The following is a 12978-nucleotide window of genomic DNA, read 5'->3' as shown; positions in this document are numbered from 1 at the left end:
TCATTTGACTAAGAGCCGGGGCATCTGGGAGGAAAAGTATTTTAAGGGGGATGAAGTTCACATCTCCTTGGTGAAATTTCTAGATCCTTATTTTATCCTTTCTGTGGATGCAGACTCAGTCGGAACAGAGGTCATAGTCCTCGCTCTGACTTTCAAAGGAATTTCAAATATGCTTGGCTTATTTGGCTTTGCCCGGCAGGGCTTGCCCGGCGGGGTGAGAATGGCGTTTGTCAGGCGGAAGGGGTGAGGCAATAGTTTATGGTTCAATGGTTTTCATGAAGTCTTCTTGATACGATGAAAGCAGGAAAGGGAAGCTTGTCAATAAGCAAACTTAAGACAAGGTGTGACTCCTAGAAAGAATGACTTGGAAACAACATACAGAAACTCACATATAAAAATGCCCTGATGAGGCTTGAACTCATGAACCCTGGTTTACAAGACCAGTGCTCTGCCACTGAGCTACCAGGCCAGCCTGCCTGCAGTATGTAAATCGCTTCATGTATTCTTACTGCGGTATGAAGATATCTATGATTTTGAGACTCTGTATGGAAATGCAGTTGCATTTGAATGTCTACATGCGTGCACAAATTGAAGAGCATGCTTAAGACACTTTTCTTGGAAGTAGGAAAAACTCCATTTTTATTTGAGAACATAAGAGTATTCACATTTATGACCATACTGATAGCTCTAGTTAGTATGTCCGCAATCAGTGACAGATAGAGAACTCACTTATTAGAAGTGATCTGTCTCTGTGGGGCAGACATATGTCAACAGTCATACACTTGAGATGGCTGAAACTTTAGGAGTAAGAGCTGCTTTCTTATCAGTCTATCTATCCAAACTGGTTAGAAGGCCAGGAGTGAGGGAAAGGCAATCCTCTGGACACTTCATGAAAGATCTAATTTCAATTAAGCACAAAACACTTCCCTTTATGTGACATATTTGCCAAAATGGAATAGTCAGTTGGGCCCTTCTAGTGGATTATGGCTGTGTCTTGAAAGAGAGTGTAATTGTACTACGAGACATGCCCACCTTCAAAAGAGTGTCTGATGGCGTTGCGACGAAGGTGGGATTCGAACGCACACGTGCAGAGCACAATGGATTAGCAGTCCATCGCCTTAACCACTCGGCCACCTCGTCTGCCTTAGGTGACTATGTTTCATTTTTTAGGAAATTCTTACTATGTGCTAATTACAAATAATCATATGTTTCTCCTAGACTGTGTCAGAACTGGCAAATGTATGTGGTGTTCAATAGACAGAGCACATGATATAGCAGAATTATCAAATCTGTTCCATTAGGACTGTAGTTTTTAATAGTCATGATAACATGCTAGCATGTGAGTCGATCTTGCACAGTGAATAAGGGAGCAGTGCCAGTATCTACTTGGTCAGCTCTAGATGGCTCAACTGGGGAGATGTGAGCTCCAGTGGCGCAATCGGTTAGCGCGCGGTACTTATACAGCAGTACTTGCATTGAGGCATGCCGAGGTTGTGAGTTCGAGCCTCACCTGGAGCAGCTTACTGGTTTTTCATAAACCATTTCCCTAACAGTAAAGATTAAACTCAGGGTAAAGACAGCCCTTGCTAGAGAGTCTTTACTTCTTTTCAGGATCTGCGTGTCCGACTCTTCCAGGTGCAAATATCACAATCCTATTCGATGCTCCTTATAAACATTCCATGATGTGCCGTCTTGCATAGCATGCAAACACCACATCAGTGCATTTAAAATTACATTTGTAGAATAATAAATATGATGAAAACATTGTTGTCACGGGATAACCATATACTGAGGAGCTGCAAACAGTGCTGTATCGGCTACTTACAATACAATTTAACTGAAAGACATATCAAAAGAAGAGCGTCATCATATTAATGTTTCTAGTCAACATAAGAGTTGCACCATAGCAGCTTATGGTGCTTTCTGCTCAGATTGTGCCTCCAATCCCACATTGATTTTTTAATTCTTTGCAGTTTAAAAAACACAATTCGTGCTCAAAGTTAACTTTTTAAAACCATTCAACCTATTACATTTATTTCTCTAACTTGTGAATGTGGTCCATGTTCTCTTTTCCTCATCCCCATCACGATACTCCTTTTCCCGAAATCAGGTTCACTTCTTTATCCAGCCGACCCTTCCAAGGTCACCAAATCTATGAAGCGATTCTGCTTTTTCTCACATTCTCTCTATGTACAAGATACCTTGTATCATTTGAATGGACAGCAGGAGAGTCGGATATTTATGGTTAGTGGGGGAGGGGTTTTGAAGATTAACCTCATTTGACTAAGAGCCGGGGCATCTGGGAGGAAAAGTATTTTAAGGGGGATGAAGTTCACATCTCCTTGGTGAAATTTATAGATCCTTATTTCATCCTTTCTGTGGATGCAGACTCAGTCGGAACAGAGGTCATAGTCCTCGCTCTGACTTTCAAAGGAACTTCAAATATGCATGGCTTATTTGTCTTTGCCCGGCGGGGTGAGAATGGCGTTTGTCAGGCGATCGGAAGGGGTGAGGCAATAGTTTATGGTTCAATGGTTTTCATGAAGTCTTCTTGATACGATGAAAGCAGGAAAGGGAAGCTTGTCAATAAGCAAACTTAAGACAAGGTGTGACTCCTAGAAAGAATGACTTGGAAACAACATACAGAAACTCACATATAAAAAGGCCCTGATGAGGCTTGAACTCATGACCCTTGGTTTACAAGACCAGTGCTCTGCCACTGAGCTACAAGGCCAGCCTGCCTGCAGTATGTAAATCGCTTCATGTATTCTTACTGCGGTATGAAGATATCTATGATTTTGAGACTCTGTATGGAAATGCAGTTGCATTTGAATGTCTACATGCCTGCACAAATTGAAGAGCATGCTTAAGACACTTTTCTTGGAAGTAGGAAAAACTCCATTTTTATTTGAGAACATAAGAGTATTCACATTTATGACCATACTGATAACTCTAGTTAGTATGTCCGCAATCAGTGACAGATGGAGAACTCACTTATTAGAAGTGATCTGTCTCTGTGGGGCAGACATATGTCAACAGTTATACACTTGAGATGGCTGAAACTTTAGGAGTAAGAGCTGCTTTCTTATCAGTCTATCTATCCAAACTGGTTAGAAGGCCAGGAGTGAGGGAAAGGCAATCCTCTGGACACTTCATGAAAGATCTAATTTCAATTAAGCACAAAACACTTCCCTTAATTTGACATAATTGCCAAAATGGAATAGTCAGTTGGGCCCTTCTAGTGGATTATGGCTGTGTCTTGAAAGAGAGTGTAATTGTACTACGAGACATGCCCACCTTCAAAAGAGTGTCTGATGGCGTTCCGACGAAGGTGGGATTCGAACCCACGCGTGCAGAGCACAATGGATTAGCAGTCCATCGCCTTAACCACTCGGCCACCTCGTCTGCCTTAGGTGACTATGTTTCATTTTTTAGGAAATTCTTACTATGTGCTAATTACAAATAATCATATGTTTCTCCTAGACTGTGTCAGAACTGGCAAATGTATGTGGTGTTCAATAGACAGAGCACATGATATAGCAGAATTATCAAATCTGTTCCATTAGGACTGTAGTTTTTAATAGTCATGATAACATGCTAGCATGTGAGTAGATCTTGCACAGTGAATAAGGGAGCAGTGCCAGTATCTACTTGGTCAGCTCTAGATGGCTCAACTGGGGAGATATGAGAACAGTGAGCTCCAGTGGCGCAATGGGTTAGCGCGCGGTACTTTTACAGCAGTACTTGCATTTAGGCATGCCGAGGTTGTGAGTTCGAGCCTCACCTGGAGCAGCTTACTGGTTTTTCATAAACCATTTCACTAAAAGTAAAGATTTAACTCAGGGTAAAGACAGCCCTTGCTAGAGAGTCTTTACTTCTTTTCAGGATCTGCGTGTCCGACTCTTCCAGGTGCAAATATCACAATCCTATTCGATGCTCCTTATAAACATTCCATGATTTGCCGTCTTGCATAGCATGCAAACACCACATCAGTGCATTTAAAAATACATTTGTAGAATAATAAATATGATGAAAACATTGTTGTCACGGGATAACCATATACTGAGGAGCTGCAAACAGTGCTGTATCAGCTACTTACAATACAATTTAACTGAAAGACATATCAAAAGAAGAGCGTCATCATATTAATGTTTCTAGTCAACATAAGAGTTGCACCATAGCAGCTTATGGTGCTTTCTGCTCAGATTGTGCCTCCAATCCCACATTGATTTTTTAATTCTTTGCAGTTTAAAAAACACAATTCATGCTCAAAGTTAACTTTTTAAAACCATTCAACCTATTACATTTATTTCTCTAACTTGTGAATGTGGTCCATGTTCTCTTTTCCTCATCCCCATCACGATACTCCTTTTCCCGAAATCAGGTTCACTTCTTTATCCAGCCGACCCTTCCAAGGTCACCAAATCTATGAAGCGATTCTGCTTTTTCTCACATTCTCTCTATGTACAAGATACCTTGTATCATTTGAATGGACAGCAGGAGAGTCGGATATTTATGGTTAGTGGGGGTGGGGTTTTCAAGATTAACCTCATTTGACTAAGAGCCGGGGCATCTGGGAGGAAAAGTATTTTAAGGGGGATGAAGTTCACATCTCCTTGGTGAAATTTCTAGATCCTTATTTCATCCTTTCTGTGGATGCAGACTCAGTCGGAACAGAGGTCATAGTCCTCGCTCTGACTTTCAAAGGAACTTCAAATATGCATGGCTTATTTGGCTTTGCCCGGCGGGGTGAGAATGGCGTTTGTCAGGCGTTCGTCAGGCGATCGGAAGGGGTGAGGCAATAGTTTATGGTTCACTGGTTTTCATGAAGTCTTCTTGATACGATGAAAGCAGGAAAGGGAAGCTTGTCAATAAGCAAACTTAAGACAAGGTGTGACTCCTAGAAAGAATGACTTGGAAACAACATACAGAAACTCACATATAAAATGGCCCTGATGAGGCTTGAACTCATGACCCCTGGTTTACAAGACCAGTGCTCTGCCACTGAGCTACAAGGCCAGCCTGCCTTCAGTATGTAAATCGCTTCATGTATTCTTACTGCGGTATGAAGATATCTATGATTTTGAGACTCTGTATGGAAATGCAGTTGCATTTGAATGTCTACATGCGTGCACAAATTGAAGAGCATGCTTAAGACACTTTTCTTGGAAGTAGGAAAAACTCCATTTTTATTTGAGAACATAATAGTATTCACATTTATGACCATACTGATAGCTCTAGTTAGTATGTCCGCAATCAGTGACAGATAGAGAACTCACTTATTAGAAGTGATCTGTCTCTGTGGGGCAGACATATGTCAACAGTCATACACTTGAGATGGCTGAAACTTTAGGAGTAAGAGCTGCTTTCTTATCAGTCTATCTATCCAAACTGGTTGGAAGGCCAGGAGTGAGGGAAAGGCAATCCTCTGGACAGTTCATGAAAGATCTAATTTCAATTAAGCACAAAACACTTCCCTTAATTTGACATAATTGCCAAAATGGAATAGTCAGTTGGGCCCTTCTAGTGGATTATGGCTGTGTCTTGAAAGAGAGTGTAATTGTACTACGAGACATGCCCACCTTCAAAAGAGTGTCTGATGGCGTTCCGACGAAGGTGCGATTCGAACCCACGCGTGCAGAGCACAATGGATTAGCAGTCCATCGCCTTAACCACTCGGCCACCTCGTCTGCCTTAGGTGACTATGTTTCATTTTTTAGGAAATTCTTACTATGTGCTAATTACAAATAATCATATGTTTCTCCTAGACTGTGTCAGAACTGGCAAATGTATGTGGTGTTCAATAGACAGAGCACATGATATAGCAGAATTATCAAATCTGTTCCATTAGGACAGTAGTTTTTAATAATCATGATAACATGCTAGCATGTGAGTCGATCTTGCACAGTGAATAAGGGAGCAGTGCCAGTATCTACTTGGTCAGCTCTAGATGGCTCAACTGGGGAGATATGAGAACAGTGAGCTCCAGTGGCGCAATGGGTTAGCGCGCGGTACTTTTACAGCAGTACTTGCAATTAGGCATGCCGAGGTTGTGAGTTCGAGCCTTACCTGGAGCAGCTTACTGGTTTTTCATAAACCGTTTCACTAAAAGTAAAGACTTAACTCAGGGTAAAGACAGCCCTTGCTAGAGAGTCTTTACTTCTTTTCAGGATCTGCGTGTCCGACTCTTCCAGGTGCAAATATCACAATCCTATTTGATGCTCCTTATAAACATTCCATGATTTGCCGTCTTGCATAGCATGCAAACACCACATCAGTGCATTTAAAAATACATTTGTAGAATAATAAATATGATGAAAACATTGTTGTCACGGGATAACCATATACTGAGGAGCTGCAAACAGTGCTGTATCAGCTACTTACAATACAATTTAACTGAAAGACATATCAAAAGAAGAGCGTCATCATATTAATGTTTCTAGTCAACATAAGAGTTGCACCATAGCAGCTGATGGTGCTTTCTGCTCAGATTGTGACTCCAATCCCACATTGATTTTTTAATTCTTTGCAGTTTAAAAAACACAATTCATGCTCAAAGTTAACTTTTTAAAACCATTCAACCTATTACATTTATTTCTCTAACTTGTGAATGTGGTCCATGTTCTCTTTTCCTCATCCCCATCACGATACTCCTTTTCCCGAAATCAGGTTCACTTCTTTATCCAGCCGACCCTTCCAAGGTCACCAAATCTATGAAGCGATTCTGCTTTTTCTCACATTCTCTCTATGTACAAGATACCTTGTATCATTTGAATGGACAGCAGGAGAGTCGGATATTTATGGTTAGTGGGGGTGGGGTTTTCAAGATTAACCTCATTTGACTAAGAGCCGGGGCATCTGGGAGGAAAAGTATTTTAAGGGGGATGAAGTTCACATCTCCTTGGTGAAATTTCTAGATCCTTATTTCATCCTTTCTGTGGATGCAGACTCAGTCGGAACAGAGGTCGTAGTCCTCGCTCTGACTTTCAAAGGAACTTCAAATATGCATGGCTTATTTGGCTTTGCCCGGCGGGGTGAGAATGGCGTTTGTCAGGCGTTCGTCAGGCGATCGGAAGGGGTGAGGCAATAGTTTATGGTTCACTGGTTTTCATGAAGTCTTCTTGATACGATGAAAGCAGGAAAGGGAAGCTTGTCAATAAGCAAACTTAAGACAAGGTGTGACTCCTAGAAAGAATGACTTGGAAACAACATACAGAAACTCACATATAAAATGGCCCTGATGAGGCTTGAACTCATGACCCCTGGTTTACAAGACCAGTGCTCTGCCTCTGAGCTACAAGGCCAGCCTGCCTTCAGTATGTAAATCGCTTCATGTATTCTTACTGCGGTATGAAGATATCTATGATTTTGAGACTCTGTATGGAAATGCAGTTGCATTTGAATGTCTACATGCGTGCACAAATTGAAGAGCATGCTTAAGACACTTTTCTTGGAAGTAGGAAAAACTCCATTTTTATTTGAGAACATAATAGTATTCACATTTATGACCATACCGATAGCTCTAGTTAGTATGTCCGCAATCAGTGACAGATAGAGAACTCACTTATTAGAAGTGATCTGTCTCTGTGGGGCAGACATATGTCAACAGTCATACACTTGAGATGGCTGAAACTTTAGGAGTAAGAGCTGCTTTCTTATCAGTCTATCTATCCAAACTGGTTGGAAGGCCAGGAGTGAGGGAAAGGCAATCCTCTGGACAGTTCATGAAAGATCTAATTTCAATTAAGCACAAAACACTTCCCTTTATTTGACATAATTGCCAAAATGGAATAGTCAGTTGGGCCCTTCTAGTGGATTATGGCTGTGTCTTGAAAGAGAGTGTAATTGTACTACGAGACATGCCCACCTTCAAAAGAGTGTCTGATGGCGTTCCGACGAAGGTGGGATTCGAACCCACGCGTGCAGAGCACAATGGATTAGCAGTCCATCGCCTTAACCACTCGGCCACCTCGTCTGCCTTAGGTGACTATGTTTCATTTTTTAGGAAATTCTTACTATGTGCTAATTACTAATAATCATAAGTTTCTCCTAGACTGTGTCAGAACTGGCAAATGTATGTGGTGTTCAATGGACAGAGCACATGATATAGCAGAATTATCAAATCTGTTCCATTAGGACTGTAGTTTTTAATAGTCATGATAACATGCTAGCATGTGAGTCGATCTTGCACAGTGAATAAGGGAGCAGTGCCAGTATCTACTTGGTCAGCTCTAGATGGCTCAACTGGGGAGATATGAGAACAGTGAACTCCAGTGGCACAATCGGTTAGCGCGCTGTACTTATACAGCAATACTTGCATTGAGGCATGCCGAGGTTGTGAGTTCGAGCCTCACCTGGAGCAGCTTACTGGTTTTTCCTAAACCATTTCACTAAAAGTAAAGATTAAACTCAGGGTAAAGACGGCCCTTGCTAGAGAGTTTTTACTTCTTTTCAGGATCTGTGTGTCCGACTCTTCCAGGTGCAAATATCACAATCCTATTCGATGTTCCTTATAAACATTCCATGATGTGCCGTCTTGCATAGCATGCAAACACCACATCAGTGCATTTAAAAATACATTTGTAGAATAATAAATATGATGAAAACATTGTTGTCACGGGATAACCATATACTGAGGAGCTGCAAACAGTGCCGTATCAGCTACTTACAATACAATTTAACTGAAAGACATATCAAAAGAAGAGCGTCATCATATTAATGTTTCTAGTCAACATAAGAGTTGCACCATAGCAGCTGATGGTGCTTTCTGCTCAGATTGTGACTCCAATCCCACATTGATTTTTTAATTCTTTGCAGTTTAAAAAACACAATTCATGCTCAAAGTTAACTTTTTAAAACCATTCAACCTATTACATTTATTTCTCTAACTTGTGAATGTGGTCCATGTTCTCTTTTCCTCATCCCCATCACGATACTCCTTTTCCCGAAATCAGGTTCACTTCTTTATCCAGCCGACCCTTCCAAGGTCACCAAATCTATGAAGCGATTCTGCTTTTTCTCACATTCTCTCTATGTACAAGATACCTTGTATCATTTGAATGGACAGCAGGAGAGTCGGATATTTATGGTTAGTGGGGGTGGGGTTTTGAAGATTAACCTCATTTGACTAAGAGCCGGGGCATCTGGGAGGAAAAGTATTTTAAGGGGGATGAAGTTCACATCTCCTTGGTGAAATTTCTAGATCCTTATTTCATCCTTTCTGTGGATGCAGACTCAGTCGGAACAGAGGTCATAGTCCTCGCTCTGACTTTCAAAGGAACTTCAAATATGCATGGCTTATTTGTCTTTGCCCGGCGGGGTGAGAATGTCGTTTGTCAGGCGATCGGAAGGGGTGAGGCAATAGTTTATGGTTCAATGGTTTTCATGAAGTCTTCTTGATACGATGAAAGCAGGAAAGGGAAGCTTGTCAATAAGCAAACTTAAGACAAGGTGTGACTCCTAGAAAGAATGACTTGGAAACAACATACAGAAACTCACATATAAAAAGGCCCTGATGAGGCTTGAACTCATGACCCCTGGTTTACAAGACCAGTGCTCTGCCACTGAGCTACAAGGCCAGCCTGCCTGCAGTATGTAAATCGCTTCATGTATTCTTACTGCGGTATGAAGATATCTATGATTTTGAGACTCTGTATGGAAATGCAGTTGCATTTGAATGTCTACATGCGTGCACAAATTGAAGAGCATGCTTAAGACACTTTTCTTGGAAGTAGGAAAAACTCCATTTTGATTTGAGAACATAAGAGTATTCACATTTATGACCATACTGATAGCTCTAGTTAGTATGTCCGCAATCAGTGACAGATAGAGAACTCACTTATTAGAAGTGATCTGTCTCTGTGGGGCAGACATATGTCAACAGTCATACACTTGAGATGGCTGAAACTTTAGGAGTAAGAGCAGCTTTCTTATCAGTCTATCTATCCAAACTGGTTAGAAGGCCAGGAGTGAGGGAAAGGCAATCCTCTGGACACTTCATGAAAGATCTAATTTCAATTAAGCACAAAACACTTCCCTTAATTTGACATAATTGCCAAAATGGAATAGTCAGTTGGGCCCTTCTAGTGGATTATGGCTGTGTCTTGAAAGAGAGTGTAATTGTACTACGAGACATGCCCACCTTCAAAAGAGTGTCTGATGGCGTTCCGACGAAGGTGGGATTCGAACCCACGCGTGCAGAGCACAATGGATTAGCAGTCCATCACCTTAACCACTCGGCCACCTCGTCTGCCTTAGGTGACTATGTTTCATTTTTTAGGAAATTCTTACTATGTGCTAATTACAAATAATCATAAGTTTCTCCTAGACTGTGTCAGAACTGGCAAATGTATGTGGTGTTCAATAGACAGAGCACATGATATAGCAGAATTATCAAATCTGTTCCATTAGGACTGTAGTTTTTAATAGTCATGATAACATGCTAGCATGTGAGTCGATCTTGCACAGTGAATAAGGGAGCAGTGCCAGTATCTACTTGGTCAGCTCTAGATGGCTCAACTGGGGAGATTTGAGAGCAGTGAGCTCCAGTGGCGCAATCTGTTAGCGTGCTGTACTTATACAGCAGTACTTGCATTGAGGCATGCCGAGGTTGTGAGTTCGAGCCTCACCTGGAGCAGCTTACTGGTTTTTCATAAACCATTTCACTAAAAGTAAAGATTAAACTCAGGGTAAAGACGGCCCTTGCTAGAGAGTCTTTACTTCTTTTCAGGATCTGCGTTTCCGACTCTTCCAGGTGCAAATATCACAATCCTATTCGATGCTCCTTATAAACATTCCATTATGTGCCGTCTTGCATAGCATGCAAACACCACATCAGTGCATTTAAAAATACGTTTGTAGTATAATAAATATGATGAAAACATTGTTGTCACGGGATAACCATATACTGAGGAGCTGCAAACAGTGCTGTGTCAGCTACTTACAATACAATTTAACTGAAAGACATATCAAAAGAAGAGCGTCATCATATTAATGTTTCTAGTCAACATAAGAGTTGCACCATAGCAGCTTATGGTGCTTTCTGCTCAGATTGTGCCTCCAATCCCACATTGATTGTGTAATTCTTTGCAGTTTAAAAAACACAATTCATGCTCAAAGTTAACTTTTTAAAACCATTCAACCTATTACATTTATGTCTCTAACTTGTGAATGTGGTCCATGTTCTCTTTTCCTCATCCCCATCACGATACTCCTTTTCCCGAAATCAGGTTCACTTCTTTATCCAGCCGACCCTTCCAAGGTCACCAAATCTATGAAGCGATTCTGCTTTTTCTCACATTCTCTCTGTGTACAAGATACCGTGTATCATTTGAATGGACAGCAGGAGAGTCGGATATTTATGGTTAGTGGGGGTGGGGTTTTGAAGATTAACCTCATTTGACTGAGAGCCGGGGCATCTGGGGGGAAAAGTATTTTAAGGGGGATGAAGTTCACATCTCCTTGGTGAAATTTCTAGAGCCTTATTTCATCCTTTCTGTGGATGCAGACTCAGTCGGAACAGAGGTCATAGTCCTCGCTCTGACTTTCAAAGGAACTTCAAATATGCACGGCTTATTTGGCTTTGCCCGGCGGGGTGAGAATGGCGTTCGTCAGGCGATCGGAAGGGGTGAGGCAATAGTTTATGGTTCAATGGTTTTCATGAAGTCTTCTTGATACGATGAAAGCAGGAAAGGGAAGCTTGTCAATAAGCAAACTTAAGACAAGGTGTGACTCCTAGAAAGAATGACTTGGAAACAACATACAGAAACTCACATATAAAAAGGCCCTGATGAGGCTTGAACTCATGACCCCTGGTTTATAAGACCAGTGCTCTGCCACTGAGCTAGAAGGCCAGCCTGCCTGCAGTATGTAAATCGCTTCATGTATTCTTACTGCGGTATGAAGATATCTATGATTTTGAGACTCTGTATGGAAATGCAGTTGCATTTGAATGTCTACATGCGTGCACAAATTGAAGAGCATGCTTAAGACACTTTTCTTGGAAGTAGGAAAAACTCCATTTTGATTTGAGAACATAAGAGTATTCACATTTATGACCATACTGATAGCTCTAGTTAGTATGTCCGCAATCAGTGACAGATAGAGAACTCACTTATTAGAAAAGATCTGTCTCTGTGGGGCAGACATATGTCAACAGTCATACACTTGAGATGGCTGAAACTTTAGGAGTAAGAGCTGCTTTCTTATCAGTCTATCTATCCAAACTGGTTAGAAGGCCAGGAGTGAGGGAAAGGCAATCCTCTGGACACTTCATGAAAGATCTAATTTCAATTAAGCACAAAACACTTCCCTTAATTTGACATAATTGCCAAAATGGAATAGTCAGTTGGGAACTTCTAGTGGATTATGGCTGTGTCTTGAAAGAGAGTGTAATTGTACTACGAGACATGCCCACCTTCAAAAGAGTGTCTGATGGCGTTCCGACGAAGGTGGGATTCAAACCCACGCGTGCAGAGCACAATGGATTAGCAGTCCATCGCCTTAACCACTCGGCCACCTCGTCTGCCTTAGGAAACTATGTTTCATTTTTTAGGAAATTCTTACTATGTGCTAATTACAAATAATCATAAGTTTCTCCTAGACTGTGTCAGAACTGGCAAATGTATGTGGTGTTCAATAGACAGAGCACATGATATAGCAGAATTATCAAATCTGTTCCATTAGGACTGTAGTTTTTAATAGTCATGATAACATGCTAGCATGTGAGTCGATCTTGCACAGTGAATAAGGGAGCAGTGCCAGTATCTACTTGGTCAGCTCTAGATGGCTCAACTGGGGAGATATGAGAACAGTGAGCTCCAGTGGCGCAATCGGTTAGCCGCGGTACTTATACAGCAGTACTTGCATTGAGGCATGCCGAGGTTGTGAGTTCGAGCCTCACCTGGAGCAGCTTACTGGTTTTTTTATAAACCATTTCACTAAAAGTAAAGATTAAACTCAGGGTAAAGACGGCCCTTG

General features: G+C 41.4%; 14 non-coding genes across 14 annotated transcripts; 3 read left to right on the top strand and 11 right to left on the bottom strand.

The window, feature by feature from the left end:
* Positions 1-1058: 1058 nt before the first annotated feature.
* Positions 1059-1140, bottom strand: TRNAS-GCU (transfer RNA serine (anticodon GCU)). The gene has a single exon. It is a non-coding gene; the product is annotated as a tRNA-Ser (tRNA).
* Positions 1141-1423: 283 nt separating this feature from the next.
* TRNAI-UAU (transfer RNA isoleucine (anticodon UAU)) lies at positions 1424-1518 on the top strand. The gene is made up of 2 exons: positions 1424-1461; positions 1483-1518. It is a non-coding gene; the product is annotated as a tRNA-Ile (tRNA).
* A 1144-nt stretch (positions 1519-2662) lies between these two features.
* TRNAT-UGU (transfer RNA threonine (anticodon UGU)) lies at positions 2663-2734 on the bottom strand. The gene has a single exon. It is a non-coding gene; the product is annotated as a tRNA-Thr (tRNA).
* Positions 2735-3323: 589 nt separating this feature from the next.
* Positions 3324-3405, bottom strand: TRNAS-GCU (transfer RNA serine (anticodon GCU)). The gene has a single exon. It is a non-coding gene; the product is annotated as a tRNA-Ser (tRNA).
* A 1542-nt stretch (positions 3406-4947) lies between these two features.
* Positions 4948-5019, bottom strand: TRNAT-UGU (transfer RNA threonine (anticodon UGU)). The gene has a single exon. It is a non-coding gene; the product is annotated as a tRNA-Thr (tRNA).
* A 589-nt stretch (positions 5020-5608) lies between these two features.
* TRNAS-GCU (transfer RNA serine (anticodon GCU)) lies at positions 5609-5690 on the bottom strand. The gene has a single exon. It is a non-coding gene; the product is annotated as a tRNA-Ser (tRNA).
* Positions 5691-7232: 1542 nt separating this feature from the next.
* TRNAT-UGU (transfer RNA threonine (anticodon UGU)) lies at positions 7233-7304 on the bottom strand. Its single transcript has one exon. It is a non-coding gene; the product is annotated as a tRNA-Thr (tRNA).
* A 589-nt stretch (positions 7305-7893) lies between these two features.
* Positions 7894-7975, bottom strand: TRNAS-GCU (transfer RNA serine (anticodon GCU)). Its single transcript has one exon. It is a non-coding gene; the product is annotated as a tRNA-Ser (tRNA).
* A 292-nt stretch (positions 7976-8267) lies between these two features.
* TRNAI-UAU (transfer RNA isoleucine (anticodon UAU)) lies at positions 8268-8362 on the top strand. The gene is made up of 2 exons: positions 8268-8305; positions 8327-8362. It is a non-coding gene; the product is annotated as a tRNA-Ile (tRNA).
* A 1144-nt stretch (positions 8363-9506) lies between these two features.
* TRNAT-UGU (transfer RNA threonine (anticodon UGU)) lies at positions 9507-9578 on the bottom strand. Its single transcript has one exon. It is a non-coding gene; the product is annotated as a tRNA-Thr (tRNA).
* Positions 9579-10167: 589 nt separating this feature from the next.
* Positions 10168-10249, bottom strand: TRNAS-GCU (transfer RNA serine (anticodon GCU)). The gene has a single exon. It is a non-coding gene; the product is annotated as a tRNA-Ser (tRNA).
* Positions 10250-10541: 292 nt separating this feature from the next.
* Positions 10542-10636, top strand: TRNAI-UAU (transfer RNA isoleucine (anticodon UAU)). The gene is made up of 2 exons: positions 10542-10579; positions 10601-10636. It is a non-coding gene; the product is annotated as a tRNA-Ile (tRNA).
* A 1144-nt stretch (positions 10637-11780) lies between these two features.
* TRNAI-UAU (transfer RNA isoleucine (anticodon UAU)) lies at positions 11781-11852 on the bottom strand. Its single transcript has one exon. It is a non-coding gene; the product is annotated as a tRNA-Ile (tRNA).
* A 589-nt stretch (positions 11853-12441) lies between these two features.
* TRNAS-GCU (transfer RNA serine (anticodon GCU)) lies at positions 12442-12523 on the bottom strand. The gene has a single exon. It is a non-coding gene; the product is annotated as a tRNA-Ser (tRNA).
* Positions 12524-12978: the final 455 nt, after the last annotated feature.

This window comes from Lissotriton helveticus, chromosome 5_1 (assembly GCF_964261635.1).
Source record: "Lissotriton helveticus chromosome 5_1, aLisHel1.1, whole genome shotgun sequence".
Lineage (NCBI taxonomy): Eukaryota > Metazoa > Chordata > Amphibia > Caudata > Salamandridae > Lissotriton > Lissotriton helveticus.
This window is presented reverse-complemented; position numbering and strand designations above follow the sequence as displayed.